We start from the raw sequence: 27,648 nt of genomic DNA, 5'->3' as shown, positions 1-27,648 counted from the left end.
GGTTATTCCTCATTTGTTTGCTTTCCTGACTCCAAAATGTTACTGCTGTTGTCGCCTCATAAAATTCTTTCCCGCAAACCATCACTGTAAGTCAGGTTACTGGGTTAACAGATGTTTGTAGATATGGAGACAGTTACCCCACCCATCTAACCACTACGGCCAACTCCCCACACCTGCCCCCTGCACGAGGCCACATCAAGGTTCAAGTCTAGGTTCAAGGACGGGCCCGCGTCGGTTCAGTACCCTTACTCGGGCTTGCTCTCAAAGCGGCAAACAAGCTGCAAAAAAGATGGTGAAAGATGGGCAGATGCAAATCACCCTTGTGTCTCGTGTGGGCAGGCCCAAAATTTAGCCGTCCTGGCAGCCCGAGCAGAGGAGCTGAGAGCTGAGGGCTCCCAGCCTTTTATAGGCCCAGCCATGTCAGCATCCCCAAACCACTTGTACTGTCATATGTGATATTGATTCTGCCATTCAGGAAACAGCACTATTCAGCTCCACACGTGCATTCTGAGCCCTGAACTTGTGGCTGGGCCAGCCCTGGGCCATCTTGCCTCCTCTGCACCTGAGTGACAAGGCTTCAGAATTATCCATTTACTTCCATTTCTGGGCTTCCCATGTGCAGGCCTCACCACGGTCTGCCACACCTTAAGGTTCTGAAGAGTGGTAAATGTAGAGAGGTTATTTTTCCCCAAACCCCAAACTGCCTCCAGGTAGGCAAGGCCAGGTCCCCTTGAGACCTCCCAGCCTTGGGGAGGCTTCAGGCCTAGACAGCTGTGGAGCTAATCAGGAGAAGGCACCTCTCGGAATCTGCGTAATACGTACACAAAACTCTAAAGTCTATAAAGAGAACTACCCTCTTTGATGTGGTGCCCTTGAGCAGGGCACCACCTGGGCAGTTACACAGTGGCCTTGGGTCCAAAGCCACAGCGAGTCAAGTGGTCTCTCTTAGCCTTTCTCCTGAGCTCACAACAAAATACGCTCTTTCTTTATCTTTCCTTTGGTTAGGAGAGGCCTGGCTGAGAAAGAGTAACAACAAGCAGCAAGAAGCAAGAAGGAGAGCATTTTCTCTAATAAGCATTTATTATTCTTCTTTTGAAATTAATAGACTTGATTTTTGTTTGAGCAGTTTTATGTTTACAGAAAAATTGAGTGGACGATACACAGAGTTCCCATATAACCCCTCACCCCGCCAAGTTTCCCCTATTATTAACATCTCGCATAAATGTTACGTTAGTTATAATTGATGAACCAATATTAATACATTATTATTAATTAAAGCCCATGGTTTACATTAGGGATCACTCTTTGTTGTACATTCTATAGGTTTTGACAAACATATACAGACATGTATCCACTATTAGAGTGCCGTACAGAATAGTTTCACTGCCCTAAATTCCTGTGTTCTGCTTGTTCATCCCTTCCCTTTTTTCCTGCCTTGAACCTCCGGCTGTGTTTATTTTTTAATCCTGAACGCTTTAGTCCCTCCAAACACTGACGCTGATGCTGACGAACGCTCCTCAGCGCCCCTCCTCCTAGGGGTAGAGCAGGAGAGGGAGGGGCTGGAAAGGGTGTGGAGGAGCTTTGCTGGGAGGCCAGCATTCCTCCTTTCTTTGTTCTTTTCTTCTGCTCACCCAATCGGTCAGGAAGGAGATTAACTACACAAATCAATAAAAGTTAAACCCACTGTTTCCCCTGACTTCCTCCTTCTTGAGCTGCCTCAGTCAGATCCAGGAGCAGTGAGAGGAAATTGGCACTCCCTTAAGAAAAGTATCCAATGAAAACATAAGTCCTTCTATTTTGTGGTGACGTATTAAAACAAGTTTATAAAAACACACTTTTACTATTTTATCTGAATGTTGGTTTCATTATACTGGCAAAGTTCATATGTTAAAAATAGGGTTTGGGAATATGGTTGTGCCTTGTGTAATTCTGAGAGTTTCCGATAATAGTCAAGCCAGGCTCCAAGAAAACAACTCTGGTTGTCTTGTTTGGGTGTCAAGGAGACCATCACATGGGCAGGGTGACAGTCAAAATACGTAAGAACTTGTAGGGCATTGGTGCATATTAGTCAGAATGCACCAAGTTATGATGCAGTGACAGTCAACCCTCCAACGTTAGTGTCTTAAAATAGCTTTATTTCTTGGTCACCCTCTGTGCTCCTCCTGCATTGGTGGGGTCAAGGGATGTGCTTGGCTGAATGCTCTGCTGTGGCCATCTTGAAATTCTTAATAAACTTTGAGCAAATGGTCCTGCATTTTCGTTTTGCACTGAGCTCTGAAAATCACTGTCTGTAGCCCTCCTGGTCCCAGGAGAGGGGCAGGAAAGCCAGAATAGCAGAAGGCCTCTCCAGGAGTGGGGGGCAGCCATCACTTACCAACCAGCATGAAGTGTTTCCATGTTTTAAGAATTGGTATAGCCAATGGTTCGTATCAGTTGACTATCAACCCAACATGTGAGTTGACATGATATCCCCTAAAAATGCCTGTATTCACTAGGACAGTCATGGGGTAGACATGATTCCTTAGTTTCAAAACCAGAATTCAGGGGGCAGCCAAGACACGCTCATCTCTCTCTGAGTCTCCCTTTCATGAGTCTAGATTTTGAGGAGAAGAAATAAAAAGACATGACCTCTTGTGTGGTAAGGGTTAAACATGGCACCCACTACATGGCATTAGGACAGGAGCTGAAGTGGGATGGGTCTTACATGTTCTAAAGAGCAAGTCTTCATTAGCAAACAGCAAATGGTTTTTCCTTTTTTTTTTTAATCCTTAGCCCAGCGTTAGCAAGTACCCCACATGCACACTCTCACTCTCCCCTTCCAATGCCCTTCTATTCCAGGGCTGTCATGACTAGTTGATCATGTCCCTCCTTCCAATTAATCCTGGAAGTGGCTTCAGAATCCTCCACACAGCACACTAGGCTGTCACTAAGATCACAGCAGGTTGGGATCCAAGGGAAACTCTAGCCATCACAGTGTTAGCCTTTAGTCAGATCCAGCTTAAATGTTTCAGCCTTGTGACAGCCATGCTATGGGATATTGTTGCATAATGATTGATCTGGTCTTTGTCCTGGATTCCTGGGATGAAGCTTCTAAACTCTTGGGATTTGTTATTCACAGTGGGCCCCCAGGAACACACTTGAGTTTATGCTACTGAGGTGACTCCTGGTGGGTCCTAGATAGATTCAGGATGGGGGCTGGCAATGTCAGAAAGATCAACCATGTGCTTAGAGAGCTGGGGCTTTGAGCCACGTGATATCAGTCCAGAGGGGTGGGTTCAACTGAGAAAGACTGAGTTCAATCACATGGCCAGGGATTCAGTTAACCATGCTTATGTAATGAAACCCCAAGAAAAACTCTGGACACTGAGGCTTGGGTGAACTTCCTGGCAGGTGAACACATTGATGCGCTGAGAGGGTCGAGTGCGCCCTGGGTTCCATGTGGAGAGGACACAGAAGTTCCAAGTTTGGGACCCTTCCAGACTTTTCCTGATTGGTCCTGATTGGTCCTGGTTGGTCCTGGTTTGTATCCTTTATAAAAAAACTGAAATTGTAAGTATAGCACTTTCCAGAGTTCTGTGAATCATTCTAGTGAATTATCAACCTGGTGGGGAGGGGTTGTGGGAACACCCAAGTTTGTAGCCAGTTGGTCAGAAGTGTGGGTAGCCTGGAGACCTCTGAACTTGTGCCGGGCGTGTGAAGCAAGGGCAGTCTTGTTGGAGACTGTGCCCTTACCTGTGGAGTCTGTGCTAACTCTGGGTAGTTAGTATCAGAATTGCATTGCACTGTTGCAAATATGAAAGGCAAGGAGGAAACCATACTCTCCTGAGGTTGCCATGGTAGCAAGAGTGCTGGAGGTAAGGAGATCTCTAAGGGCAACGTGAATCTTCCCGGACCTCGCCTGTCCTTGCAACCAGGGCATTCTCCCTCCACCGCCAACCTCAGAGCAGCTGGGCTTCAGTAATGGAGTCTGTGAGTTTCCCCAGGCCTCCCAGGGACAAATGAGGTCACATTCATGACCTTATTTCTCAAGTTCTTCCCTACATCTGCCCCTGCAAAGTGCCTGTGCCCCCATTAGAATTTCTGAGAGTGCCCAGGGTAGCTCATGTGTGCTTACAAACAAGCATAGTCAGCTCTTGCCCAGGTCTGCTGGACACTGCTTCTCCTACTGGATCACACTGAATTGGATATATTCTCCTTGCCCCTCCAGATGTCCTCCTTAGCCATGCTCCGTGTCCTGCAATGCTGACCTTTATGAATTACATCATCCAGGCTACTTTGCCCTGGCTTCTGGTCAGGTCCAGCCGGTGGAAGGAACTGGAGGCAGAGGCTGGAGGAGTGCGAGGTCAGAGTATTTATTCCCTCCTCCCTCCCTCCAGTGAGTTGGCCAATTCTGCCAAGAAAGGCTGCAGCTCCTCTCAGGAGACCCATATTCTAACCACTCCCTCTCTTGTCCCCTCAGATCTGGGAGAGGTAAGGGCTGTTGCTAGCCCTGTGATGCTTTATCGCCCCTTGTAGGTTTCCCTTAACACTGCCCACACCTTTGTAAATGGTCCTTCTTCAGACTCTCCTCAGATACCCAGTTTGAGATGCCGTTTGCATCCTGTTGAGACCCTGACCACACAGACACCACTGCTGTTTCCACTGGATACGCCTCCTCAGGCCACCCCACCTCCCCCTGGATGTCACCTATACTAATTCCACCACGTCCTGCCGAAGCGGAGCTGACAGGGTGCCAATGAGGCTTAGCTGCCTGCAGTGGGAGGGGATATTTCTCCCTGCCCTGTTTCACTCTGGGGAGGGCGGGAGGGCGGGCCATCTCAGAGATGTACTGCTTGTGTTCCAACGTCTTCTAGGATTTTGAGGGAAACACCTCACTCTGTTTTACCTGCGTGAGGCTGGAGGAGGAGTCCCAAGAGCAGGGGGTGCTGAGCTGGAAGGAACCAAGGAGCCTGCTCTCCCAGAGAGGCTGCTGCACTGGGGCTGGGTTGGACTGGGGAGCTGGCTCTGCCACTAAACAGCTATGTGACCTTGGACAAGTCAGCGTCGTGTTTACACCTCAGTTCCCTCACCTGTGTCACAGGGTTTGGACTCAGTGATTCTCAAACTACTCTGGGCCCCCAACCTCACTTTAACCAGAGCGCCTCCTGTTTGATTTCCTTTTAGAATTTGGGCTTTTGCGAAGATTTCCTTTAAAGCATGGATTTCACTGCTTTAAAAACACTTGAAAACAATTGGACTAGATGATTCTAAGGTCCCTTCCAGTCCCAATATTTTTGAGCATAAAATCAACCTTGTCTCCCTCACCATTGTGCCAGGGAGGGTCTGGTTCCAGGAATTAATAGAAAACTGATGATTAAAGGCCCAGCTCCTGGCAAATCGTCCATGACCGGGTAAGTGGTTTGCTCCCTCCCCGTCCATCCTCATACTTCTCGCTTCTCAATTACTTCTGCCACTATTCCTAGCTGAAGATAAGAAAGGGAAATTTTAAACCAGTTGCACAAAACGCAGACCATCCCAGCAAACAAAAATGTGGAAAAGATAGCAGCTTTAGCAACTTGACCTCAGGAGCTTTGCAAAGGCTTGGCCCATAGCCATGGAAGCTGGCAGTCCCTCAGGAGTTCATCCCAGAGATTTGGTGTTGGAGAGAATTATAGAGCAGTGATTAATAGTTTGGGGTCTGGGATCAGAAAGATATAGGTCAAAACTCAGCACGACCAGTGACTAATTGGATGATCTTGACCAAGTTACTTAGCCATGCTAAACCTTTTTTCGTAATCTATAAAATCTGAGCAATAATAATATCTAATTTATAGAGTTGTCATGAGGAGTAAGACTGAGAGAATGCATGTTGAATGTTTCGTACAGGCCTGGTACATAGAAAGTACCCAATAAATCAGCTATTTATGGTTATTGTCATTAGAACTCTTCCCCTTGGCTTCCAGGAAGCTCAGAGATCAGAGCTCAACTGAGTGCTCAACTGAGAAACCCTCCTAAGTGTCATTCTCTCCCCCTCCTCTTCCATTTCACAGCTTCTTTTAAGACAGTTATCATTTATTGAATGCTTAGTATGTGCCGGGACTTATAGACACTACCCCTCACCTAGCACAGGGCTGGGAATACTGTGGATAACTCAATGCATGATGATGGAATAAATGAGTGATCTCATTCAGTGCTCCCAGCAACCCTGAGAAGTAGGTATCAGTGTCTCAATCACAGGAAACATATTCTTGTCATAATTGTGCAGCATCTGAGCCTGCCACCTGATTGTGGGGAATCTGCCCTGATGTGAGGGTCCCACTCTAGACCCCGAGAAGGCAAAAAGCTCCCCTTGACCTCCAGCAGCAGGAGCACAGACAGAGGAGCTGAGTGCAGCCAGTCAGATCCTCACCTGAGACTTCTAAATCCAGACTGAACAACATAATCGGAACTCCTTCTGGTGGAGTTGGTGGCTATGGCATCCAGTGTCCTGTGGCATTGGTGGCACTGGGGCCAGCAGTGACCACAGTGCCAGCGGAGGGCCCAGTGTCCAGCTAGCCGCAATCCATGCTGAAAAAAGGAAAGATATATAAATGGCATTAAATGATAGGTTAGTTTTGCGAGAGACTTTCTGCATCTTTCCAGCCTGTGCCTTTTCCAACCTTGCCTTTCCTGCTGTAGTTTGCGGGTTTCCTTGACACTCAGTCTCCTTCAAACTCTCCCAAGGGGTTCCTCTCCCAGGATGCTTGCCTTCTATCTCCTCAGCAGAGGTTTAGGCAGCTCGTGTTACCTCTGAGAAGAGGCAGCAACATCTCTCCTGCTTTTCTTCCTACCGTCCTCCTTCTGCCCATTTTACGCCCAAACGGTGTCATCAATCCAGAGCAGTTGGTAGTCTTCTTTTGGAAATGAAAACCCCAGAGTGAGTCTCGCTCTCGTGCATGCATGTGCTGGGGTTGAGGGCTGATTTATAAATCTTGCTTAAGGGAAAAAAGCCTTTGAGCAAGCTGGCAAAGGCTGGCTTTCATTTATTTCTTTTTCATTCCCTTCTGGAACTCCTCTTCTGCTCCAGACCTGTGGTGGACCCCATGGGGGATACTAAGGAACAAACGCGTGTACGAAATAAGGAAAAGAATGCGGGGCTCAGAACTAGGAGACCCGGGTGCGAAGTCTGACTTGGTCACTCACCATCTGCAGGACCTTGGGTAGGTCACCTAAGCTTTCTGAGCTGTGGTTTCCTTATCTGTAACATGGGCTCATCAAAGCACAGATTCTCTGGATCGTTGGGAAGCTGAAGGAAGAATGCATCTAAACATCCATCAAAATCGCTGGTTCATAGCAGACCTCCCATAAATGTGTGTTGCTGTCAACTGGAAGTCCTCCAGATCATGGAGGCCAAAAGGAAGATGTCCCAAACCTCTAGCCACCCTAAGTGTCGGGGAGGGCACGTGAGAGTTAGTGTTGCTGGCAACGTGGGCAAAGCTACTTGCGATTGTGTTATATGTTGATTTATATCAGTCAAATATCTTTTTATATTTCCTGGCAAGAATACTTGTAAACCAGAGTGGGCGGGGACCCTGAACAACCAGGGTACTCGGCATATAAGAGAGGGTGACTAGAAGGAAGCGGGTGCCAGAGGAGAAGGTGCTAAAATGGAGAGCTGAAAACAAGCTTTACCTCCAACTCAGTGTTGTCTAAATAGTCCCTGAGTCCAGGTTCCTGCGGCCCCGAGGCGGAGGTGCAAACACGCTGGAGAGAGTGGAGGAAGCACAGGCACTGGTGTCAGGAGACCCGAGTTCCCCTCTCGTCTCTGACACTCACGAGGTGAGTGAACTGGGAGGGCCGCGTAAGCTCCCTGAGCCTCAGTTTCCTGTGCTGTGGTGCAGGGGAAAACACTGCACCCGCCTCACAACGGTGTAAACAATGAACAGGTGATCAGTTTTTTAACAGTTCATCGAGATACAATTCACATACCGTAAAATTCACCCTCTAAAAGTACACCCTGCTATTGTTTTCCATATACTCACAGAGTTGTCTGACCTCCACCACTATCTCATATTAGGACATTTTTATTGCCCCCAACAGAACCCGTACCTGTTACCAGTTGCTCCCCATTCTCCCTCCTGAGAGATTTATTTTTAAACTGTTAAGTGCTGTTCCCATTTGGATTAGTACCAAACAGTCGATTAGTAGTAACAGTGGATCATTGCTGCACACTAGTCTACTTCTAAGTAAAATCACAGTTATTTATCAGATTTATAAAAATTGGCTTGAGAACTGTGTCTGGAGTAAGCTCAGCAGGGGAATTTTAAAGATCAAGAGGCTTAAAGAACACAGTTTATTTGTCTCTCATAGAAGAGCCCCGGCAGCTCACTGCTCCATCTTCCCTAGCACATGGCCTTCTTTCTCAGGATCCAAATGTCAGCCAGAGCTCCAGCCATCATATCTTTGTTCCAGATAGCAGGATGCAGGAAGGGGTGAACATTGCGTGCCACAGGCCTTTAAGAAAGGTCTCAGAAATGCTGCCACACAACATTTCTACTAACCTCTCATTGACCAGAATAGTTACATGGTCACACCTAGCTGCAAGGAAGGCTGGGAAAGTCAGTCTTATTAAAAACAGCCAGTTAAAAATTGCTATTTGAATTATTATGAAACAGGAGGAAACATTATTAGTGTAAATGTCAGTGAGCAAATGCTATGATAATCCTGCATAACAAACCACAGAAAGTTAGGCAGAGACACACGATGCCTCCTGAGGCCTCTTGATTCACTCCTGCCCACACCCCACTGACTAAACAAGCCACATGGCCGTGCCAGCACCAGTGGCAGGAGGTCTCCTCCACTCACGCTAATGGGGAGCCTGCAGAGTCACATGGCAAAGGGTGTGAGTGTAAAATTCTAAGACAGGAAGCGTCTGAGGAATGGTGACAACGATTCATCCTACGAGTGAGGACAACTAACACTGCCAGGAAATGCAGCGTCAGTGGTTTTGGTCCCCCGAGACGTGCCAGCAGCCTGACGATGCTCCTGTTCCACGGCGGCAGGCCCCCGCTCTAGCTTCCACTTCTGATGGCCCCACTTTCCAGGTGGGGAGGCTGTGCCAGTCCAGCCTCTCGCATGAGCTTTCTAGGCCATAATTCCTAGTTCCTGGCCTCACCAGCCACCCGGTAGCCATTTCCTCTGAGGTCTTGCCAAGGGAAGCAGCATTTCCAAGGGGTTCTGGGGTCCTCCACATAACTGTGGTCAGACCCCTTTGCTCCAGTTCCCCACAGGTCCAGCCAGGGTCAGACCCCCTGCCCCTGTTTAGTCTGCCAAACACAAAAGCTTTCTCATGCTGCTTTCTTGTGCAATACGGCTTGATGATACATCTAACAGAGGGTGAAGGCCCAGACAGCCAGGCCCTAGAGTCACAGAATAGCCTGTTTATCTTTCCCGGATAAAACGGAGTCTACAGCAGTGAAAATTCGGGACTCAGATTAGCTTTTCAAAGGGTGACCTTTCCACAGTTTACTTTCTCAATAAACACCCTGCTAAACTGTAATTGCTTGAGCTTAAGGCAAAATTCCGAAAGGTGTGGTCAACCTTTTGGCGTAAATAACCTTCTGCGCTTTTCAGTATTGTTGCCCCGCTTAGTCTGCTTCCTTGTTGCCCCGCTTAGTCTGCTTCCGTTACTAATGTGAATGAGCATTTTCTTGGGTACAGACCAAAGTTAGCACCAATTATAAAAACGACTCAGGAGTTGGTTAATTCAGGAATTGGTTAAAACAGTTTTTTGCAATAAAAGCTGTCAACCCTCTGTTACCACCTTCTCCCTGTGGAGGTTGTTTTGGTGTGGGCTTTGCACGCTGACTTCTGAACATCCTTTCAGGAAGGTGACACAAAAAACAAGCCACAAGTTTCTTATAAAGTTAGACATACACCTATCTTACGACCCAGGAATTCTACTCCTAGGTGTTTTTACCCTAGACATATGTAGTTTCTACCTACCTCACACGAAGACTGGTACATAAACGTTCAAAGCAGCTTTATCCTTAACTGCTACAAACTGGAAAAACCCAAATGTCCCTCAACAGATGAATGGATAAACAAACTGTGGAATATACATACAATGGAAAACTCTTCAGCAATAGAAAGGAAGGGACCACCCAGATACACAACAACATGGATGAATCTCACAAATATTATGCTCAGTGAAGGAAACCAGACACAAAAGGCTATATCCTGTATGACTCCATTTATATGACACTGTCCTAGTTTGGGCTGCTCTAACAGAATACCATAGACTGGAGGATTTATAAACAACAGGAATTTCGTTCTTATATTTCTGGAGGCTGGGAAGTCCAAGATCAAGGAGACAGAAGATTCAGTGTCTGTTGAGGTCCCGCTTCCTGGTTCATAAATGGCCATCTTCTCACTGCAGCCTCACTTGGCAGAAGGGGTAAGGGCTCTCTCTGGGATCCCTCTTACAAGAGCACTAACCCCATTCATGAGGGCTCCACCCTCATGGCCTAATCACCTCCCAAAGGCCCTACCTCCTAACACCATTACACTGGAGGGTTAAGGTTTCAACATATGAATTTCGAAGGGATACAAACATTCAGTCCATAACAGACACTCTAGAAAAGTCAAAAACAATCTATGATGATCGAAGTCAGAACAGTTGGGATTGACTGAAAAAGGGCAAAAGGGAACTTTTTAGGTGATGGAAATGTTTTGTCTTGATTGGGATGGTGGTTACACTCGTGTAAATTTGTCAAAATTCATCAAACTCTGTAGGTTAGAGCTGAGCATTTCTCTCTATAGAAATTATACCTCAATAAAAAATATCGTTTAAAAATCAGGCTATTTCCTCAAATGTTCCAAGGTCAAACTTAGGATATCCATGTCCCAAATGTTAATGGAGACACTGGTGACCTTCAAGCTGGAGAGGCAATTTGCACCATGTGGTCAACAGCCAACTGGCAACATTTTCATTTTGTGTCATTAGTTAATCATTTATGAAAGGATTTTCTGAAAGTGGAGTATGAGGCCCATCCAATTCAGCCCTTAAAGTAATTTTGCAAGTGGATCTCAGTTTCTGCTCAGTAAACTCAAAATGTCGTTGTGGGCAGCTTTTATGTCAAGTCCCATTAAGCTCCCTTGCAAGGAGCAGGGCTTGTCCAAACCCTCAGACCTGGTGTCTGAAGAGCCTGTGACATATTGGTCAGACAGAGCACTTCTCCAGGCCCAGGTGAAACACGAGATTCTGAAGGCACCACAGAGATAGAGGAGACCACAGATCCTGTTAGCTGGGGTGGTGGAAAGAGCTCTGCACAGGAAGCCAGGAAGTCTGCAGTGAGACCACCATTCCAATGACCTGCACTGACCAGTAAATCCATCTGGGGCTCTGACGACACTCAACCAGAGAGCAACAGGGCTGTGACTTAGGGCAAGGCGTTCATTGTCTCTCCTCCAATCCATCCAGAGCCTCAGGGCTCCTAGAACAGGATATTCATTACGACACTCCCTTAACCAAAATCCTTTATAATCTCCCTGCTGCTGTCCCTGCCAGGAAGGACAAAAATGCCTTGCTTTGTTTGATGTGGCCTGGGACTGACTCAGGCCATGAATTTTCCTCCACATGCTCAACTGAGCCAGCTCTTTTGGCACAGAGCTATACTGAAAAAAAATTGTACAAACTAAAAGCTGTGCATAAACTGCAAAAGAAGCCGGAGAGCCCTTTCTCTCCTTTCTGTCAAATTTTCTTTGGAATATACTTCTCTTCCTACCCTGCAGAGGCGAGGAGCCTTCCCAACCAAGAGGGACCATTGCTAGGTGCTATCAGTTGCTCGGTGGCCCAGTCAGTCTCCTGTTCACTCGGCCCCCTGGGATGAACATGTCCAATGCACTTCAAGGGCTTGGCTAAGAGAGAGTCGCCTCCATTCTTTTCTCTCCTGGTCACCATCTTCTCAGTCTCATGCAGAATGTTTGCCTCAGCACCTTCATAACACACGCACACACAGAGGCAAATACACACACAACCACACCTACACACCACAGCCATGGCACACAGGGCAGAAACATACACACACCACCCTCCACACTTATACTACTCCCAGCACACACACACAGACCACACATAAATGTACATATACACATACAGTGCATATCTGGACACCAAATACACACACACACCTATGCACACACATACGCTCAACTATTGTTCTGGGCAGGAACTGAGTCAGTATCTGCTTCTGTCTTCCCACAGCCTCCAGAGACTCTCAAACCCCAAGTCACAGGGAAACCTTGCCAGAGGCTGACTGTCAGTCTCCCCATCTCGACCATGTGTGATTTGCTGATATCCACCAACGATGTTATTTTAGGTAACCAGCAGACAGGCTGTCTTTCCAGTCATTCAGCCCACTCCAGTTCTGCATAATCCTGCCACGACTGCGGTCGCTGGTCACTTCAGGGAAGTCACTGGTGGAAGAAACAATGCACACAGCTAGAATACACCAACGTGGCATTATTAGTTGTTTACATATTGAAATATTTCTGTCCCAGTTGGCAAACACCTGCTGTCCTGGGTTCCCTAAGGCCACACTCCTTGCGACTCTGTCTCTTATCCTGGGCCACCCCAGGATTCAGCAACTAAAGAGTTAATGCTTTGCATATCAAGGGAGCCCCAGACTCTGGTCCTAGGTTGTAATCAGTTGAGGTCCAGGATGTTTGAATCATTTTATTTTAAACCATCATTCCTGGCCTCAGGGAATGGCTGAAAGGTAGCCTTGTCTACTTTGAGGTCTTTTATGATTGTTAAACATATTTTGCTCAAGTATGGATTAAACCCTTCTCTGCGAATGGGGCCACAGTTAGGACTCAGCAGGACATGGCCCAGTTGGCAGAAGTGGAATAAGAGTCCCAGGAGGGACTTAGACTAACCAGACCTGCTCACCAGGTGGGGTGGACGTGGGCTCGGGAGAACATCCAGTCCAGCATGTGAAAAATGGCTCTGGAGGATGAGACAACAGGATCAGGCGGGCTCTAGGCCCTCAGTCAGCATCATGGAGGTACAAGGCAAGGCCCCACTGCCAGGCGAGTGCATACCAAAAAGGGCACACAGGAATCCCGTGAGAGGTGCAAGGTGTAGAAAGGGCAGGGTAGACTAAGAGTGAGGGAGGTGGCAGTGAGCAGTCACTCATTTATTCATTCTCCAACAAGTATGTATGGAGCACCTGTGTGCCAGACACTGCAACCACTCAGGATGCACAAATGAGCAAGACTGACACCTGTGGAAGCATACACAGTGCTGGTGCTACCAGATGGGTAGACAGAGATGTCAAAAGGCAATTCCAATAAAGAGTGATGAATTCTGCAGTGGGGGAAGTGCAATAGGAGCACAGAGTAGGGGCACTAATTCAGACTTAGAGGATTCAGGAAGTGCTTTCCCAGGGAGCATGTGGTCTAAGCTGAGATCCTAACAATAAGCGAAAGTTGTTCAAGTAAAGAAAGATGGGAAGGAAGGTATTCTAGAGGAAGGAGCAGCTTGTCGAAGACCAAGAGGCAAGAGAGAAACTGGTTCACTCAAAGAGCAAAAGGAATTTTTTACATCTGGATGGTGAGAACACAAGAGGGAAGGGCGGACCCTTCCTGGCATGGGTCATGAAGGGAAGGCCCTCGGCAGGCAGGTTTCCGAAGGCAACAGAGTAACTAAGTCCAGAACAATGTTCTGGGATAAGACTGCCTGAGGTGAATCTGGGTTCTGCCACTTCACAGCTGTGTGACCTCAGGAAAGTCATTTGGCCTTCTCTGGCTCAGTAGAATCATTGTAGTGCTTACCTCTGAAGGAGGATGGAGACAGATAAGGCAGATAACGCCCCTGGAACCACTTGGCATGTGATGTGTCCATTCACATCAGCCACTACTGAGCCCCAAACCCCTCCAGCAAGTCAGGACTGGTCCCAGAGTAGGGTGGGCCTGGGCCTGCAGGCCTGGAATGACAGCTGGTCAACGGGCTGTTACCCTTAAAAGAAGTGCTCAATAGCAAATAAAAACTACGTCCAGCATTATCCTCACCGGGACAACCACAGCTCTCTTTCGAACAGCAGTTTAAAATTTGCAGAGCAGTTTCTACATGTTTGCTTGTTGACATCTTTAAACTTACCCTGTGAAGGAAGCAGAATCCTCCTTTTCGCAGAAAATGAAACTGAGGCCTTTCGCCTAGAGAGTCTGGGGACTGGGGTGGGCCCCTCCATCCCACATGGGCTGGTAAGCTCAGCTACTTCCTGTTCCCCGCTACCGCCTTGTGCCAAGCCCAGCAGGATTGCAACTCTTCCCTTTCAAAGTGCAGCTTCCCGGGGTAGAGCACTGTGGACACTCCCGTTGGCCTTAGGGCTGCTGCCTAGAGGGCTCATTTACCTCCTGGGAGGTCCCCCGACCCCACAACCCAAGGTCTTCTCTTTAGGGGTGTCCCTGACTCAGCAGCTGCCCCACGAGCCTTCCAGCACTCACCCCACCTACATCTGGGACATGTCGCTCCCTCATCTCAGCAGTCTTCTCAAAGAACGATATTCTTGGCCCAGCTTTTATCATGCGGGACTGATAAATGGGGGTGTAATTATTTTATATATTAGTTTTTTTTTTTTAAGATTTTATTTTTTCCTTTTTCTCCCCAAAGCCCCCCGGTACATAGTTGTGTATTCTTCGTTGCGGGTTCTTCTAGTTGTGGCATGTGGGACGCTGCCTCAGCGTGGTCTGATGAGCAGTGCCATGTCTGCGCCCAGGATTCGAACCAACGAAACACTGGGCCGCCTGCAGCGGAGCGCGCGAACTTAACCACTCGGGGCCAGCCCCTTTATATATTAGTTTTATCTCCCACGTTAAGCTCCTTGGCCTGAGCAATTAAGTCTCTACTTTTCTGGCGCGTTTATGGCAGGCACATAATGGTTACTCAATAACTACTTGCTAATCATGCATTTATAGTGGGTGAATATACACTCATGGGTGTGTAGTCCTATACTATGATATCAAAGGAACTTGGTTAGTCATCAGACGGTTGTTCAGTGACTGTGAAAAACGAGCAAAAAGAGTTGCACTTAAACAATTATTTCACAGTCTTGGTCAAGAATGGGTTAGTAAAAGGAGGATTTATTGTAAGGATACAAGGGAACCTCAGGGAACACACCTGCAGGAGCCAGAGCTCCCAGGGCCTGGTGGAGGAATGCAGGCTTTTCCCCCTCTCTCTCTCAATCCCTCCCTCCCCGCATTCCTTCATCTCTGCTCCTCTTAGCTTTTTCTGTAGGCTTCTAATATCTCCTGCTCCATGATAATTCATTGTTTTGGGTTACTATGCTAACAAAAACGGCCTCAGCTCTTCATGATCTTACAACTCCAGTAGCCCATGATACCAGATTGGTTTCTGTGTCTTTTTCTTTGAATGCCTGAAAGAGAATCTAACTGGCTCAGCTTGGATCAGTTCTTCCCTCTAATCCAATCAGTTGTGACCAAGGGATGGGCCCCCCAGAACAACATGGCCTGCCACTTCTGACGGACGAGTGCAGAGCACTTCCCAAGTAAAGGGTCTGAGCTATACATCCCAGAGCTGGTGAACACACTCAATTCTCAGTTATGCAGGCGCCAATAATCCACTACTCCTCCATGCAGACATTGACGCAGGGCCATTCATATCAACAAGCATCTTTTTGGGCCATCATGTACCTTCCAGGAATACTTTAGGCCCTGGAAAGGGAAAGGAACTTTTGAAATATAAGGACCCCGACTTCCAACAACCATTTCTAGTGATATGGACTCAACCAGTGGACTCAAGAGCTGGGTAAAAGTGAGAATATAGAGTAGATATAGTAATTTTAGAGGCAGAAACATGGAAACACAAGCTTGAAAGATGGGTCAACAAGAATGGATCAAAATCAGCAGCTATCTTCAGCTACAAGATTGGCAAATGTTAAGAAGAATGAAAACACTCATCGTTGGCAGGATGTGAGGAAAGAGACACTCTCATCTTCTGCCGATAGGGGCGAAAAAATGGAGCAATACTGCTGTGGGGTATCTGGCAATCTCTCCAAGACAGGAAATGTGCCTTCCCTGTGACCCACCAATTCTAGGTCCAGGGATTTATCTTGTATAAATACATAATTCGACAAGGATGTTTGTATCTGCATGTGAATGCAGTGTTGTTTAGAGGAGGGGAAAAACCCTACAACATTTAAATGGCACAGAAGCTTGCTTACGCAAATTACAGTACAACAGAATACCATGAAACTATTAAAATAATAATGTAGCTTTGTATTGGCGTGGAAAGATATCCTGGATATATTGTTGTGTGGAAAAAAGCAAGTGATAAAATAGCAATTCATATAGGAACTCATTTATATAAGATTCTTCACATTCAACTCTGTGGCCCTTAGGCACAATCTAGAAGGAACTACCAAAATGTTAAGGGAAGGCTGAGATTTCAAGTAATTGCTAGTTTTGTCTTTATATTTTCTGTGTTGCTTAAATCTACGTTATTATCTATTTTCATAATCAGAAACTCAATAAAGCTAGATTTTTTTCTGTCTTTTTAAAAAATAAACTTTTAATTTTGGAATAGTTTTACAAAAACTTGAGAAGATAGTACAGAGTTCTCATATACCCCTCACCTGGTTTCCCCTATTAACTTCTTACATTAGCGTGGGACGTTTGTCACAATGAATGAGTGAATATTGATGCATTATCAGTAACTAAAATCCATTCTTTATTCAGATTTCCTTAATTTTTACCTGACGCTCCACTTCCTTGATGGTGAACTGTCTACATAAATTATTTAGAGCTCCTCTGAATGAGGGATTTATCTTTTCTCTCTCACCTATTTATTTATTCAATTATTTATTTGTTCAATCATTCATTTTTTTTATCATTATGGACTCTTGGACATTTATTGTATATTTTGGGTTATAATCCCATGTTACTTTAATTATTTTGTTTCTCAAAATAATTTGTTCCAGCTTTGGCCATTGGGAGCTCTTTCAGTTGGCTCCGAGCCTCTCTAACAAATCCCCATCAGTGTGGGTTTGTGTCAGGGGCTTTCCCTTTTTTGTTCCCCCCAAGACTTCCTTACTTTCTGGCTCTACAAGATGCTCCAGGCTCCTCTTGTGTATTCCTTGCCCCAGTCCTAGAATCAGTCTTCCCTCCAAGGAGCGCTGGTTCCTTTTATTGGAGAATGGTATTTAAAACCAAGTTCTGGGCACTAGGTGTGCATGTTACAGCTGTGGTAATAAAGCCAGGGAGGTAAAGTCAGCAGCCATGCATGTAGGCAGACAATGAGGCCCAGTGGCAGAATGAGGGTCTCTTTTAGAAGGGCGGGCAGGACTAGGGACTGTCCCTGTGAGAAGGGTGCACAGTGGCTCAGTCACAGGAGTCTTGCAGGACAAGGAGAGTCTGCCTGGCCTTGCCCTGACTCCATTTCGGGGTTCCTCCTCTGTGACCAGTGGGCTGGGGGAAAGGAAAGGCCCCTCTCCCTCCCTCTAGAGTCCAGGGCCCCTGCAGGGCACGTGGGAGGGGAACAGGTACAGCTGGTCCCCTGGAGCTTGCTCGTCAACACCTCTGCAGTGACGTCCAGGCCCGTGTCTGTGGTGGCCCTTGGTCACTCTCTGGTTGCCAGGCAGCACTTCAAACCTGTCCAGACTTGGGGAAATCCCGCCACAATGGCCTTGAAGAAAACGGCCTTCCAGCAGATGCATGGGAGGCAGAGCTCCTCATCCCAGCATCCCCATGGTACACGCGGTGGCACATGCTGGAGCTGCTCTCACGCATGTGCATCGGGGCCAGGTAGGGGCGGAGGAAGGTGGGAGCTGACGCCTGTCCATCCCTGACCCACCAGCTGGCTGCTCACAGGTCTGTCTTGGGGACCCAATGTTGGCTGCACTGAGGAGTAGGATATACTTACACCAAATGGGACATGATTATATTTTACAAAAATTATTTCGTTTATCTGAAATTAAAACTTAATTAAGCATCTCATATTTTATCTGACAGCCTTACCCAGGAAAACTTTCTGAGGATTGTCTCAAGCCAGAGAAAGGTCAGGGTGGGTTTGTGCCCACCAGAGTGTCCATTCCTAGGTCACGTATCATGTCATCTCTTATCTAGATATTTTGCCTGAAATCTTGATAATATACAACACAAACTATTACAGCTGTAAGAGACAATCAGAAGTGCCAGTATTTGATTTGCCCCAAAGCAAGATTAGGGATACTGACTGTGTCATTGACCTTCAGTCCCAAGCACAGGACCAGGGGCTCTGATGTCCCAAGGTCAATGACCAAGGAGCTGAGGTATGTAGCCCAAAGGATTTGGAAAAGCCAAAGAGGGCACTTGAAGAGAATCAGGAACTGATCTGCAGTTGGGAGAAGCAGGAAAGATGAAAGAGCAGCAAATTGTTATGGGACAAAGGGGAAGTGTGGACGAATTTGATGACACAGGCCAACCCTCAGCTGAATTTGTACCCTTTCTACTGTGTGTGCTAATAAGAGCGGGATGACCCTTCTTCTAACCCCATATAAATGATATAAGTCAGACAGCCAATAACTTTTCCTGATTAATCATGCTTTTCTCAAATGAGAGGAAGACATTAGAGCAGACATAGCAAGTGTGGCATATACCAATTATCACAAACTGATAACTGTATTCTTTCCCTTTGGGTTTGGACATTCCTCAGAATCATTCTCAGCACTGCACACTGTCCTTCCTAATCAAAATAAACCCTTATTCCACTTCTGCTTTGTAGTTGCTTGTCTCATCCTGCCCGCTGCCCTGCTCCCTGGACAATACTGTGGGATTCCTCAAGTCAAATGGCCCTGTATTTGTGAGGATTTGTATTACCTTGTTTTGTTTTGGTTTTTTCTTTCTAACCCAGTAAAGTGGGCTTGATGCTGCTGAGCAAGTTTTCAAATCATTATTCAGTTCCCCTTTCCCCGAGAGGGAGACCCTGCAGGGAAGACATCACAGACTGAGACAGAGTCTGTAACGCAGGCCAGGGGAGTGATCCTAGCAGCCCGAGTCACAATGCTGGAAGCCCGAGTCACAATGCTGAAGGCTTGTGTTTGCGTCTCTAGCTTTTTCGAAAGTCAGAGGAAAAGTTATTGTGGTCATATCAATCACACTGTGATATGTTGACCTGACTAAAACACAACTTTGAATGTTATGTATTTTCATGCCTAGAAACTCAATCTAAACACTTTCTGCTTTCAATTACATAATTGACTTGAAAATTGCAGCATACCTACCATTTGTTTTGAAAGCTTTATGTCAACCTTTGACTCAAAGCACCAAAGTTCTGGAGAAAATGATGAGAGGAATGTTACTGTCTTCATGAACACATTTGGCACTGTGCCTGAAGCAGAAAAAATGTTCAGTAGATGGTAGCGACGTTCATTCTCCTTTTTTAATTTTTGACAAATAAACCTTTTCAAATTTTAGATTTAAGCCAAAAGAGTTAGAAGAAACAGCAATCACACCTGTACTCAAGACTCCAGTAGGGTGATTTTAAAAAGACATTGTAATAATTGTCAAGGTTTCTCCATCTTGGCACTATTGACATTCGAGGCCAGATAATCTTTGTTGTGGGGGCTGTCCTCTGTAATGTAGGATGTTTAGCAGCTTCCCTGGCCTCTAACCACTAGATGCAGGTAGCACCCCTTCTCAATTGTGACAACCAAGAATATCTTCAGATATTGCCAAATGTCCCCTGGGGGGAAGGATCATGCAAAATTGTTGCCAGTTGAGAGCAACTGATCACTGTTGGATAATTTGTATGAACTATAACAGAGGGGAACAAATTTTATGGTCAACCACAACTGTCTTATAAAGAAGGAAATCTGTTATGCAATAGGGCCTTGTTGTTCAGCTCTAGTGGTCTGATAGGTTTGCACATGCTCAGGTCAGCTTGGAGCTGAACTTGTCAGCGGGCAGCCTTCCAGAAGTGATTATTGCCAGCAGAAGTGCCAGAGAAACGCTGTCAATGCAGAATACTCAGAAATGCTGGATACAGTATTTTTTTAGACATCTTTTAAAATGTAGGGTTAAAGTAGTAGTTAAAGTAAGGGAAATCTTCAGAGGCCCAAGGTGAGAAAACCCAAATTCAGAATTAAGCAAAGGAAGTCAGAACTCACCCTGAAGATGTCTGCCAGTCCCCGGGGGCCTAGAGCCAGGTTTTGATAGGTCTTGTGTACTGGGAATAGGAGCCAGACTCTGGGACCTACGTGGGATGGGAGGTAGGATTAGAGACTCCTTCATCGAGACAGTACCTCTGAAAGGTAACACCCTCAGTGTGTGAACTAGGAAAACAACCCCAACCCTCAAAGTTCTATCTAGGCCTTGACTCTGAGTGGAATGGGAAAAAAGATCTCCTCTAGTAATTCCTAATCATAAGCCTACTTACACTTGTTTCAGGGGCTGGAATTACACTTCTTATGTAACTCCAAGCTCAAAGCTAAAATTTAATGTAAAAGAGTACCAGGTTGGTAGTGCCCCCCAGGCACCTGGCGGAAGAAATGCAAATCCTCCTGTGAGGAACACATGTCAAACCCACGCCTCAAGACATCCCAACAGATAAAGCACCAAGAAACGTGAGATAATGGTAGAAATCATAAAATATTTAAGGAAAAAAGCCGCCATGAATTAGAGTCAGCATAAACAACAAACTGCAGAGTCGACCCCCACAGACAACAGCAATGGAATAATTGGATAAATAACAGAAAAATAATACGTTTAAAGAAGTATAAGAGAGACTAGGAAGTGTGACAGAGAAGTAAGACTCTATCAAAATTGACCAAGCAGAAAGGAAGAAATGAAAGTGTTATTATTTGTAGATGACATGTTTACGTATGTGGAAAATCTGAATGAATCTTCAAACTGTTAGAATGAAATGAATTTAGCAAGGATGAAGTATACAAAGGTAATATACAAAAATCCATTGTACCCAGAATAGCCAAAATAATCTTTAAAAAGAAGAACAAAGTTGGAGGACTCACACTTCCCAACTTCAAAACGTACTACAAAGCTACGGTAATCAAGACAGTGTGGTACCGGCATAAGGACAGACATATAGATCAATGGAATTGAATTGAGAGTCCAGAAATAAATCTCACATTTAGAATCAATTGACTTCAACAAGGGTGCCAAAGCAATTCAATGAGGGAAAGAAAGAATAATCTTTTCAGCAAGTGGTGTTGGGACAATTGGCTATTCACATGCAAAAGAATCAAGCTGGACCCCTATCTCACACCATATACAAAAAGTAACTCAAAATGAATTAAAGACCTAAATATCACAGCTAAAACTGTAACACTTGAAAACATAGGTGTAAATCTTCATGATCTTGGATTAGATATGACACTAAAAACACAAGTAACAAAAGAAAAAATAGACAAATTAGACTTCACCAAAATTTAAAACTTTTGTGCTTCAAAGGACACGATCAAGAAAATAAAAAGGCAATGACAGAATGGGAGAAAACCTTTGCAAATATTTTATTAAGGACTTGTATCTAGAATATATAAAGAGCTCCTACAACTCAATAATAATATGACAAATAACCCAATTTTTAAAAATGGGCAAAGAATCTAAATATACATTTCTCCAAAGAAGATATACAAACAGCCAATAAGCACATGAAAAGATGCTCAACATCATTAGCCATCATGGAAATGCAAATCAACACATATATGTTCAACTGATTGATGACAAAGGTGTCAACTGCAATACAGTGTGGCAAAGGGGATGTTCTTTTCTAGGGCGATTGAATAGCCAAAGGGACAAAATAACTCTTGACTCCTCCTCACGTCATTCACAAAAATCAATTCCAGGTGGACTATAGGTCTAAACGTGAAAGGTTAAAATATATATTTTAGAATAAAACTTGAGATAGGCAAATATTTCTTACCATGACACAAAAATGACTAACCATAAAGGGAAAAACATGATAAATTGGACTACATTAAAATCAAGAACTTCCGTTCATCAAAAGACACCATTAAAAGTGTGAAAGGCAAGCACAGACTGGGAGGAGATATTCACAATATAAGACTCCCATGGCAGACATCAATACACCATTCAGATCCCTCTTCAAGAAAGGACTCGCTGCTGAGCTGTGAGGAGTGTGGTTTAACTCACAACCTCCTGCTTTAAGCTCCCTCGGGTCTACATCAGCTTTTGAGCCAAGGTCATGCTCTTCTTGGGGTGATCCTTGACAACGATTGAGAAAGGCAATAATGACCAAGCAAGAGCTTTGTGGAGTGTTCCCAGCCAATGGTAAACAAGGCAGTGGTACAAGGGCCTAGCTATTTCCACCCCCAGTGAAACTCCTCTAATGGGCAACCTGTGTCCCAGAGCTCCCTGTTGGGCTCTCAGAGACCTTCAGGTCTGCACTGTAGTCTAATGGCTCCCCTCCCCAATCCTTCCTTTTCTTTCATGGGGGTTACTCCACAATAAGCCTTACACACTTCTAACTCCACCTTAGTCTCTGCTTCCCAGGAACCTCAAACCAGTTCGACTTATATCCAAAATATATAAAAAGAACCGCTACAAATCAACAAACAAAATGGCAGACAACCCAACAGAAAAACAGGCGATTTACTTGAATAGGCACTAATTAAAAGAGAATATCCAAATGACCAACAAACAAATGAAAATGTTCTTATTAGTTTCCTGGGGCTGCTATAAGAAATTCCCACAACTCGGGTGGCTTAAAACAATAGAAATTTGTTTTCTTACAGTTCTAGAGGCGAAAAGTCTGAAATCAAGGTGTGGGCAAGGTCACCCTCCTTTTGGAGGCTCTGGAGGAAAATCCGTTCCTTCCCTTTTCTGGCTTCTGGTGGCTGCTGGCATTCTTTGGCTTGTGGCTACATCATTTCAATCTCTGCCCCCACCTTCCCCTCGCCTTCTCCTCTGTGTATGTCTAATCTCCCTCTGCCTCTCTCTTATAAGGACACTTGTTATGGCATTTAGGGCCCATCAGATAATCCGAGATAATCTCCTCATCTCAAAATCCTTCATCACATGTGCAGAAATTTTACCCTGTAAGGTAATATTCACAGCTTCCAGGAAGTAGGACCTGATATCTTTGAGGGGCACCATTTAGCCCACTAAAGCTTGTATCATTAGTTATAATGCAAATTAAGGTCACAATGTGCTACTACTTCATACCCACCAGAATAGCTAAAATTAAAAAGGTAACATCAAGTGTGGGCAGGAATGTGGAACATTCTCTCCATGTTCCAGAACCCTCATACATTACTCATGTATAAGTTGATACAACTATGCTGTACAACTGATTGGCAGTACTAGAGATGAGCATAAGCCTACCCTATCACTGACCCAGAAATTCTAGTCCTAGGTATATGGCAGTTTTAAAAGACAGCTGCACACTGTTTACAATAGCCAAGATGTGGAAGCAACCTAAGTGCCCATCAACAGACGAATGGATAAAGAAGATGTGGTACATATATACAATGGAATACTCCTCAGCTGCAAAACAGAACAAAATCATTCCATTTGCAATAACATGGATGGACCTTGAAAGAATTATGTTAAGTGAAATAAGCCAGCAAGAGAAAGATAATCTGTGTATGACTCCACTCATATGAGGAATTTAAAACTATGAACCAAGAACAGTTTAGTGGATACCAGGGGAAAGGTGGGGTGGGGGGTGGGCACAAAGGATGAAGTGGTGCACCTACAACATGACTGACAAACATTAATGTACAACTGAAATTTCACAAGATTGTAACCTATCAATAACTCAATAAAAAAAAAAACTAATGGACAAAAAAATCTTAGTTCTCCAATGCACTGGGTATCAAAATGTGCTCTCTGGATCAGCTGCATGCGTGCCACCTGGGACCTCCCCGGAAATAAATTCTCAGTCCCCATCCCATACCTCCTGCATCAAAAACTCTGAAGATGGGACCAGGAATCTGTGTTTTAACAGGGCCTCCAGATGATTCTGACGCCCAACAAAGTTTATGCATAATTATATTTGGAGCTAAATATGTTATCACCCCTGTCTATAAACTCACTCTTCAAGGCAAAAAAAAAAAAAAAAAAAAAGACAGCTGCAAATTCTTTGGCACTCCTCTCAAGAGGTGGATGTCTGTATCCACTGCCTTTGAATCACTGAGGACTTACAGTTGTTTTGACCAACAGAGCATGGTGTTGGTGACACTGTGTGACTTCTGAAGCTGGGTCATAAAAGGCATTACAGCTTCCATTTTGCTTGCTAGAATACTTGCTTTCAGAGCCCCAGACCTCTAGGTAAGAAGTCTGACTACACGAGGCCACCATGCTATAAGGAAGCCGAAGCCGCATGGAGAGATTGTGAGTAAGTACCCTGGAGTATGGTCCCAGCTGAGCCCGGCCTTTGAGTGATCACAGCCCAAATACCAGATAAGTGAGTGAAAAAGTCTCCACATGATTCCAGGCCCTAGTGATTGAATCACCCTGAACCATTTGAGTTTTCCCAGTTGAGGCCCCAAACAAGGTGGAGTGGAGACAAACTGTACCTCTGTGTCCTGTCCAAATTCCTCACCCACAGAATCCATGAGCATAACAAAATGGTTGTTGCTTGATGCCACTAAGTTTTGGGGCACTTTGTCATGCAGCAGTAGGTAACAGGGACAATACCCAACAGAAACATGTACATAAATTCAGCAAAAGAGAAATACAGGGATATTCATAGCAGCACTGGTTGCACAAGCCCCATACTGGTAACTACCCCAAAATACCCATCAATTGTGGAATAGATAATTTGTGGTATAGTCACACAATGGAATACTATTTAGCAAAAAGAATAAACAAATTACAGCCACACACAATGATATGGATGATTCCCACAAACATTTGGGGCTTTGAACAACAGAATCCAGACCCGAAAACAACATATACTGATTATTCCATTTATACATAAATTTATACATATTTACATAATTTAAAAATAAGTGAATCAAATCCGTGATGTTAAAAGTCAGAATAGTAGTTACTGTTGAGGAGAGAAGTTTCTGGAAGTTTTATGTTATGGGTAATGTTCTGTTTCTTGATCTAGGTGCTGGTCACACAGATGTGATCACTTTGAAAATTTTTCAATCTGTATTCTGCGATTTGTACTCTTTTATGCAAATACGTTATACTTCAATAAAAAGTTTTAGGAAGGTGTGTCTTGCAAGCAATGAAATAGGGTATCCCAAGGGGAGAAGGATGGGCAGAGCAGGGACAGCAACTACAAGATGATGGTCACAAGATTTAAAAGAAACAATCTTGGGTCCAAGTGAAAGCAAAAAGTCTAGAAGCCTACCAAGTTTTCAAGGGACCTGTACTGCCAAAAAAAGTCCCCAGACTGGCTCACCACAACCTGTGACAGCTGAATCCCCAAAGCACACCTCAAGCCTCAACTCTGCACCAGAAGAAGCAGACTGTGAATGCGGGCAGCTCCAAGCAGACCTTCCAGTGCCCACTCACATGTGGCTGTGGAGGATGAGCGACAGGGAAGAACCTTAGAAAGGCGGAGCCATGACAACAAAGGATGCTCACGTAGAGTAAGGTGTTCCTCCCAGAGGAAGTTGGGGCTGCCACATGGGCTAACCAGGCAGCAGACCCTACTGCCAGGGCTGGATGTCACCACTATTCTGCTCAAATGCACTTGGTCATTGCTCTGGACAAGTGACTGCCGCATGTTTCCCATTCTCCCCTTTTCTTTTCTTTTTTTAAAATTTTATTTATTTTTACTTTTTGAGGAAGATTAGCCCTGAGCTAACATCTGCTGCCAATCCTCCTCTTTTTGCTGAGGAAGACTAGCCCTGAGCTAACATCCATGCCCATCTTCCTCTACTTTATATGTGGGATGCCTACCACAGCATGGCTTGCCAAGTGGTACCATGTCCACACCCGGGATCCAAACCGGCAAACCCTAGGCCACCAAAGCGGAATGTGCACACTTAACCGCTGCGCCGCTGGGCTGGCCCTCTCCCCTTTTCTGAACGAGAGTTTTAACCATGTTAACCTATTCCCCCCAATCATTGTTTGTCAGATGGATTGTCTTTTAGTTTATAGATCACTAGAACATAAAGAGTCACACCTGAGCCTGACAGGAAGAGCTTCATGTCACCCAAAGATGCTGGACTTTGAGCTAAGTGTAAGAGGGTGGGACTTTTGAGGTTTCTCTTTTGGAAGATGAGGGTGCTCTATACGTGGGAATGGAGTGTAAAATGGATGTTTAATAGCCAAAAGGTAGACTGTAGTAGAGATCACTAGTTGCCTATCCCAACAGCCATTGTTCTCCTCTTCATGTCAGAATCACAAATTCATCTGGGATGGCAATCCAACCTACTAATGTTCTATAATTTCCAGCCTCCCTTGTAGCTAGGTGTGGCCATGTGACTAGCTCTGGGCACTGAAGTAGAAGCTGCAGTGTATAAGACTTCTGGGAAGTATCCTTAGAGAAAAAGGGGCAAGCCCTCCTTCCCTTGCGCTATCTGACTGACTGGAATGCAGGTGTGGGGCCAGAGCTCCAGAAGCATTCTTGGACCTTAAGAAAGGAAACTATGGGCCATGGGACAGTGGAGTAATGAGATAAAAGACCCATAACAGCCTAGGATTGCCTAATATCTGACTGCTTTTATGTGAGAAATAATCTTCTGTATTTTATCATCCACTATTATTTTGAGTTTTCTGTCACACGTGCTTAATCTAGTTCTAAATGGCATAGGCATAAATTGTCAGATTTAGAAAGCCCAACAAATTCTGTGAAATAAAAACAAAAGGAAATTTATATCCAGACAGTTTGTAGTAAAATTATAAAACACCAGAGACAAAGAGATCTTAAGAGCTGACAGAAAAAAAAGACAAATTACCTACCAAAGAATGACAAACTGATAGTTGACTTCTCAACATAAAAACACAAGCCAATGAACGGTGCAATATCTTCAAAATACTAAGAGAAAATTACTATCAGTCTAGAGTTTTATATCCAAAGAAATTCTTAATCGAGAATAAGAGCAAAATAAAGACATTTTCAGACAAGACTTACCACCAACAGACCCTTGACTGATAGAACTTCAAAAGATATACTTCATGAAGAATAAAAATTATCGCAGAAGAACAATTTACGGTGTTAGAAGGAAAAATGAGCAAGAAAAATTATAAACATGTGGAGAAATCTAAACACTTAACTATATAAAATCATCACTATCATCTCTAATTTCTGTGATTAAAAAGAACTAAAATTCTGGACAACAATAACATATAACTTGGAAGAGAGTGGTTCGAGTTAAAGCATTCTAAGGCTTTCATATTTTGGGGGAGGAGGTTAAAGATATTAACTGTATAGATGCTATAAATGCCCTGCCTGTATAGTCTTGGGCTTTACCATTTGTGGACTCTAGCTTAACTTCTACCTGGCAGCATATGGGATTCCGTGCTGAAGGCTCCCTCTGGTCACTTTGGCTCCCCTGTACACGTTCAGGACAAGCTGGAAGGCTAAGTAATTAATAACCCTGAAAGAAGCCCTCAGTGAACGATTGACGAGAGTTAGTTCATAAATAACCCAACTCCCTCATTCCTTGGGACATGTTCTGCACAGTCTCCTAGAATTTCCCGTCAGGATTTAGCTCTAGTTGGCCACATTGTAACCTAATGATACACCCT

General features: G+C 44.9%; 1 long non-coding RNA gene across 1 annotated transcript; it reads right to left on the bottom strand.

Moving 5' to 3' along the window:
• Positions 1-1,238: 1,238 nt before the first annotated feature.
• Positions 1,239-27,447, bottom strand: LOC124239063 (uncharacterized). Its single transcript, XR_006888513.1, has 6 exons — positions 27,399-27,447; positions 20,124-20,209; positions 19,239-19,345; positions 6,389-6,546; positions 5,305-5,462; positions 1,239-3,528 (listed from the first exon to the last, which is right to left on the bottom strand). It is a non-coding gene; the product is annotated as an uncharacterized LOC124239063 (long non-coding RNA).
• Positions 27,448-27,648: the final 201 nt, after the last annotated feature.

Source organism: Equus quagga, chromosome 5 (assembly GCF_021613505.1).
Source record: "Equus quagga isolate Etosha38 chromosome 5, UCLA_HA_Equagga_1.0, whole genome shotgun sequence".
Taxonomy (NCBI): domain Eukaryota; kingdom Metazoa; phylum Chordata; class Mammalia; order Perissodactyla; family Equidae; genus Equus; species Equus quagga.
The sequence above is the reverse complement of the archived record's forward strand: the minus strand, read 5'-3'. Positions and strand labels throughout refer to the sequence as shown.